This window comes from Babylonia areolata, chromosome 4, assembly GCF_041734735.1.
Source record: "Babylonia areolata isolate BAREFJ2019XMU chromosome 4, ASM4173473v1, whole genome shotgun sequence".
Lineage (NCBI taxonomy): Eukaryota > Metazoa > Mollusca > Gastropoda > Neogastropoda > Buccinidae > Babylonia > Babylonia areolata.
In genome coordinates this window covers 25,723,202-25,730,701 of record NC_134879.1, presented here as the reverse complement: position 1 = coordinate 25,730,701, position 7,500 = coordinate 25,723,202, and positions in this window count along the sequence as shown.

Here is a 7,500-nt window from a genome sequence, read left to right as displayed (position 1 = left end):
GAAATTCTGACTGCTCTCCCCTAGGGAGTGCATTGCTACACTGAGAGCACCACCCTTTTTTTTGGTTGTTTTATTTTCTGCCTGCAGTTTTAACTGTTTTCCTATCCAAGTGGATTTTTCCATAGATTTTTTTCCAGGGACAACCCTTTTGTTGTCATGGGTTCTTTTACGTGCGCTAAGTGCATACTGCACGCGGGACGTCGGTTTATCGAGTTGTGTGAGGAACAGTGACCGTAATTCTGAAGTGCACAACCAACATTCCTTTGACCCCCAAGAATACCTCGCATTCCGTCAAACAATGTAATAGATGCTGTCATTAACAAGCCAGTTTGGAAGATTTGGCAAAGACAGAATATTCAGTTTCTCAATGAATAAAGGTGAGTGACGTCATGCCCTACTTTACCAAAAAAATTCTGCTTTGCCTCGAGGCAACCGTGGTTGACATTATTGCAAAAGGAACTGAATCTCAAGGAACACCCTGCCATTAAACTAAATCTAATTTCCAAGGGTGAAAATTGTGCTTAAAATGCCCTAACCCTCAACCCCACCCCCAACCCCCACCCCCACCCCCAACACCTCTTCTGTTCCTTTTCAGAATCTGGAAGCCTTAAATGATGCTGATTTTCACTGATAGAAAGAAGGCTCTTGCCACCCGCCACTGTGTCCAGCACTCTTCAATAACCTCAGCACCGCGCTCCCAGTTTCATTCCCAGTCCCCTCCCCCCCCCCCCTCCCTCACACCCCCCTCCCCGCCCTCTCCCCCTCACAAGTCACCTCTCCCCCCCTCCCCCCCCCCACACACACACACGAACACACACACACACACACACACACATACACACACCCACACACACACACACACACATACACACACACAGACACACACACACACACACACACACACACATACACACCCCCGACGTGCATGCCAGCGGAGTTGCAAGAGCCCCCCTGTTTAATCCGTGATGGTCTCGAAAACTAGGGCCGAACGTTTTCATTCCCTGACAACATCAGGAGTGATGCATTTTTAACGAGCAGGGTTCAGGGAGCGGAGTAATTACATCAGAGGCAGCGGTTCATCACTGCAGCTGCCTTGTCTGCCTGTGTTCTCGGCATGCTGCGTCACTGAACAGCACGGGCGTCTGGGTTCACTGAGGTGGAACGTGGCTTGGTCTTTCAGGCACGAGACGAGTGCACGCGCGCGTGTGCGTTGTTGCGTTGTTCATGTGTGTGTGTGTGTGTGTGTGTGTGTGTGTGTGTGTCTGTCTGTCTGTCTGTCTGTCTGTTCGCGCGCGTGCGTGTGTGTGTGTGTGTGTGTGTGTCTGTTCGTGTGTGTGTGTGTGTCTGTGTCTGTGTCTGTCTGTCTGTCTGTTCGTGTGTGTATGTGTGAGGGAAGTGGGTGGGAGGTTGCGTGTGTGTGTGTGTGTGTGTGTGAGGGGTGGGTGGATGTTGTGTGTGTGTTTGTGTGTGCGTGTGTGTGCGTTGTGTGGCAGGGCGTGTGGTGAGCGCTACTGTGTAACGTGACACTCGATAGGTTGGTTGGTTGGTTTTTCTTTCTGTCATATGACACTTATTAGCATGAACAGTTTGCTGCCTGTGCCACAAAGCAGCAACATGATATTATTCTCATAAAGAAAATCACCCCAAAAAATGATAATAAATGATAGATTCCTAGATTGTATACACATGTGTGGAAAACAAATACATGTAATAGTATATTCTACCAGAGTCAAAACCAGGTAACATAATAAGATGAACTGATATTTCAGTAGTTTTGTTTTCTCCAGAACTGATTGTTTGACAAATCAGACTAGGATGCGCACTACAAAGATTATTAGATCAAATATGTAAAGTTAAATTTTCCTTGTCACACTGACTACGTTGTTATGTGGTTATTTTGGTGGTCTCAGAAAAATGCTAGATACTAGTGCTCTCTTAAGAATGATACCCCAAGAATCCATGCCACCCACCCGTCCATCCATTTATCTTAGATAGGAAGTGACGTAAAAAGACAAAAAAGCAAAACAAAAAAAACAAAAAAACAAACGAGTTCAGCTTCAGGAGGTCAGTTATTTCACAACAGTTGAGAAAAAATCTTTCTTTTTTGTTAATGTTTTAAACTTCTTTCTAATCGTCAAAAAAAAAAACCCGCCTAAATGGTAATCAATAACAAGCCCAGTTTCCATGTTCATTTACAGATCCAGGGGGAATCAGGACAAACTGTTGCCGACGATCTAGAGCGGTTTCAAATTGTTCGTTCTAGAAGCATGTGTGTGTATGCGTTCCATTCTTCTCTGTCGAATCGATATCTAAACAGAGTCTAAGTGAAAGGCATCTGATGGTTATGTCTACATGGGCCACACCCATCTAATCATATCCTTTGTGTTGATTTGTTTTCATCGTTTTCCTTTCCTATGTATTCGATTTTTGTTTGTTTCTATTCTTTCCACTGCCGCGCCACTGTTTATATTTCAATTTGTTGGACCTTGTCTGTCTGTCTGTCTGTCTGTCTGTCTCTCTCTCTCTCTCTCTCTCTCTCTCTCTCTCTCTCTCTGTCTCTCTCTCATTTTATTGGTTTTCGTTTTGTTCCTCTTTTACCATTCATTTGATTTCATGTCTTCTGAATATTGTCTTTTTTGCATCAGTGTGATGTCTTTGTCTTTCAGTTCTTTCGCCTGCGCGCACACACACACACACACACACACACACACACACACCACACACACACGCACGCACACACGCACGCACGCACACACACACACACACACACACACACACACACACACACACACACACACACACACACACACACACACACGTGTGTGCTTATGTGTGTCTGTTTCTTCAAATTCATATCCATTTTGTTTTGTTTTGTTTTGTGTTTTTATTTCTGTAACGCCGGTTGTCTGATTATATCGTTCATTGCCATCCTTGGGAAACAAAATTTAACTCCAGCTGAAAAAAAAAAATCATTGGTCATGCTCCGACGCATAGTAAAAACATATGCATAATTTCATAATATTATCATTTCAGCATTTACAGATATGGTCCTTGCTGTTAAACGATCATTTATTCAATGTCATCTATTGGAGCAAGCTCGCTAGCATCTTGTTCTGATAACAGCGCGTGTTTGTATAATCCTGAAAAAAGATACGTGTTTAAACAGATGAAATAGATTAGACACAGACGTGTTTAGAAATACATAAACAAGAGCACACAAAAAAATCAATAAGATGAAATAGATAGGCAACGATTGAGTTAAGAAGTAGATAAACAAGCGCATAAATAGATAAGAGGAAGCAGATAAGCAAGTACTGGGTTATGGAATGGATAAATAAGCGCATGAATAAATGACGATCTCTATGATGTGGAACAGTTTTCCGTTTTCTGGTTTCTCGTTTGCTGTGGATGTTTTCTTTTCTTTTCTTTTTTTTTTCTTTTTTTTCTTTCTCTTTGTCTTGCGTCGTCATGTTCTATCCACCCCCTACCCCTCCACCCTCTCCCCCCTTGTCCCCTACCCTCCCTCCCCCTTCCTCCCTCCCTTCATATCATATCTTATGAAAAGGTTATTTAAATGTGGAAAAAGAGAGAGCGAGGGATAGACAAATACAGCGACAGTGACAGAGAAACCCAACAGGGGCAGAATTTAAAAAAAAAAAAAGAAGAAAAAGAAAAGAAAAAGAAAATTATAAGCGCTAACGCAGTGAAAAGATAAAAATATCTTGTTCCTTTTTGTCTGAAGAGCATGACAAGAAAAAAAAAAGTGAACAAGAAAAAAATGAATAATAATGTAAAACTGACAACCCTGACACAAAAACCAAAATTCGCAATTTCCGCCAAACTGATCATAAAACAAAACAATGTTTTAACAATGTCGCACGGACACAACAGACCCCTTCAATCGATGATAATTGTGATAAATCGTTGAATAACGTAAAGTCTAGCCACAAGTCAACAGAGGTTAAACGGTCCGTGCCACTGACAACAGCTTGTAGGTTATGGGGTTGACCCCATCAAAGACCTGGTTATCAGGGTTTAATTTTGTTGGTTTTGTTTTTTTCTGTCCTGATACAATACACATAACTACTAGATGTGTGTGTTTCCCTGACAACTGTTTGAGTTTGCAAAATGGGATCTTCGTCTTCACACTGTTTGTGGAACACCTTTTTCTATATCATAATTATTGTTTATTTATTTGTTTATTTATTTATGTAAGCTTATCTATTATTTATTCCCCCGTTTTTTGTGTGTGTGTGTTTTTTGGGTTTGTTTGTTTTTTTTTGGGGGGGGGTTGTTGTGTTGTTGTTTTTTTTTTTGTTTTTTTTTCTCAAGGCCTGACTAAGCGCGTTGGGTTACGCTGCTGGTCAGGCATCTGCTTGGCAGATGTGGTGTAGCGTATATGGTTTTGTCCGAACGCAGTGACGCCTCCTTGAGCTACTGAAACTGAAACTGTGGAACACGGCTTTCACTTTCACCAATTAATAACGAGGTCATAATGTGTTTATTGGATGGTAGATGACGTTCTAAGAAAGAAACGCCGTTGGTATGATAGGACAGCATTATGCTTAACGCTTTTGACGCTCTGAACCTTTAACGTCACTGGCCATGAGGTCCTTGCGACATGGGCGAATGCGTCAGCGTACTTTCATTGTGTAACAAAACATCAGGATGAACGAATGAAAATTGTAAAAGCAAAAGTGAAACAAAATAAATTAGTTCTCTCGTTACTCTGTTCATTTATCTGTCAGTGCAACAGTTTCCAACACTCGGCTTATGTCACAGATTGACATAAGTTTACATTTGGGCCAACAGCAAAGTGAGAGCTGTATTATCAATGGTTTCTCCAGTCAATGGGAAACCATTTACAGCTTAGTCTTTTGTGAAGGACTATGACTCTCAAACTAGGAGGCAAAATTGCACTGGCTCTTAGTGCTGCAGCCTTGTGGGCTAGTTGGTCTTTGGGAACCATCCCAATGCCGACTGTCCTAAAACCCTCTTCTTGGCCGAGAGAGTGGGGATGTAACTTGGGCAAGACACTCTCCACTATAATCAAATTCTAGCCCAAATAGTCGGAACAGCAGTTGCCTCCTCTGCTGTCCTGATGGTCATAGTCGAGAGAGATGATGATGATGATGATGATGATGATGATGCAAAATTAAAATTTATTTAGTCAGTAAACATCTTATCGTCAAATACGTGCCTAGAGGCGAACATCTCTGCGTGTATTACTACTTTGAATGAGCAACATAATCAATATCACCAAACAAAGGGAAAAGCTGCGTTATGAAAAAGAGGAGAGACAGACAGATAGACAGACAGACAGAGACAAATACAGATATAGAGGGAGAGAGAGAGAGAGAAGAGAGAGAAGGAATGAATGAATGCATCGAAGTTGGAAACACAGCATACAAATTCCAATGCAACTTAAAAGTAGTCCGGTTCATTGTGTGAAAGAAACAGGGGAACACAGACAGACAGACAGACAGACGAGGGAGAAAAATTAGAGACCGAGGCAGCACTATGACAGAGCAGTCTGTTCGGTTCAGGAGGAAAGGCTCGAGGGAAGAGAATGAGTGAGAATGAACTGACATGACCTGATGCACCATCCACTCACATGGTCATGATAGAGAGAGAGGGGGGGAGAAAGAGGAGAGAGAGAGAGAGACGGAGGGAGAGAGAAAGAGGAGAGAGAGGGAGGGAGGGAGAGAGAGGGATGGAGAGAGAGAGAGGGAGGGAGGAAGAGAAAGACGAGAGAGAGGGAGGGGGAGAGAAAGAGGAGAGAGAGGGAGAGAGAGAGGGGGAGGGAGAGAGAGGTGGGGGCAGGAAGAGAAAGAGGAGAGAGAGAGGGAGAGAGAGGGGGGAGGGAGAAAGAGGAGAGAGAGGGAGAGAGAGAGAGGGAGAGAGAGGAGAGGGAGAGAGAGAGGGGGAGGGAGAAAGAGAAAGAGGAGAGAGAGAGGGGGGGAGACAGCGGAGAGAGAGGAGGAGGGAGAAAGAGAAAGAGGAGGAAGAGAGAGAGAGAGGAGGGAGAGAGAGAAAGGGAGAGAGAGGGAGGGAGGAAGAGAAAGAGGAGAGAGAGAGAGGGGGAGAGAGAGAAGAGAGAGAGAGGGAGGAAGAGAAAGAGGAGAGTGAGGGAGGGAGAGAGAGGGGGAGGGAAAAAGAAAGAGGAGAGAAAGGAAGAGAGAGAGGGGGAGAGGGAGGGAGAGAGAGAGAGAGAAGGGGGAGGGACAGAGGCATTACAATGAGAGATTAGTTTGGGGAGAGAGAGAGAGAAATGGTTGGCATGTGCGTGTGTTCTCTACACCATACGGAATCACGTGAGAGGGAAGGGGTAAGAGGCGGGATTATACCCGAGGAAAAGTGTTAAGAAATGTAGGAATGTCTAGAGGAAAGACAGACAGACAGGGAAAGAGAGAGAGAGGGGGGGGGGATGGGGAAACGGTTGGATCGCATATTCTGAAGTACCATCCTCTAATAACGATCGAGATAGTGAGTGGGGAGGGGAGAAAGAGACAGAGACGGTTGTCATAGAATTATTCTAATGTACCTACCACTCACAAAATCATGATAGAGAGAGAGGGGGGGGGGGGGAAGAGACAGACAGAGACGGTTGTCATAAAATTATTCTAATGTACCCTCCACTCACAAAATCATGAGAGAGAGAGAGAGAGAGAGAGAGAGAGAGAGAGAGAGTGGGGAGGGAAGAGACAGACAGACGGACAGAAAGGCAGTGTTATGGCAGAGGACCGTGTTCAGCAAAGCAGCGTCGGCGGTAGACAGAGACAGACAGAGAGAGAAAAGATATGGTTGACATGTCCTAATGTAGCCACCACTCGCCATCAGTCGCTCCTCGTCGATAATGCCGTCTGACGGAACAGGAACCACAGTGGTTGGGGAAGAAGAAGAATGCAGAACGGACAGCCGTCACACGCTGACACGTGACGGACAACGACACCGAAACTCTTCGGGCTGACAATCAAGCTCCCCCATTGGCCTCAGACGTCACGTGGTGCGTACGTCGCTCGCTCGGTGATTGGCTGACTATGAAACTTCCGGTATTCGATGTTCCGGTCAGACCGCTCCGTAAAAGAGTGCCAGCTGATTTAGCCAATCCATTTCCTCCTGCTACTCCTCTCTCTCTCTCTCTCTGTCTCTCTCTCTCTCTCTCTCTCTCTCTCTCTCTCTCTCTCTCTCTCTCTCTCTCTCTCTCTCTCTCTCTCTCTCTCTCTCAGTGCTTCTGTTCGATATCGTTGCTCCTTTCTTTTCGTTCACATTATTCTTATTCTTTTTGCTTTAAGTCCAGTCGACCACACAGGACCATATCAGGGCTGTCAAACCATACAAATGCTCATCGGCGTCTAAAAAAAAAAATATTAATAAAATAAAAAATAAAAAAACGAAAAAAAAAACCCACTAGAACAAACCCAGAAAACACAGTTCATGACACAGTATCCCATGCATTTAGCTCCTTACGGCAAATAAGACCAGGCCATGCTGAGGACG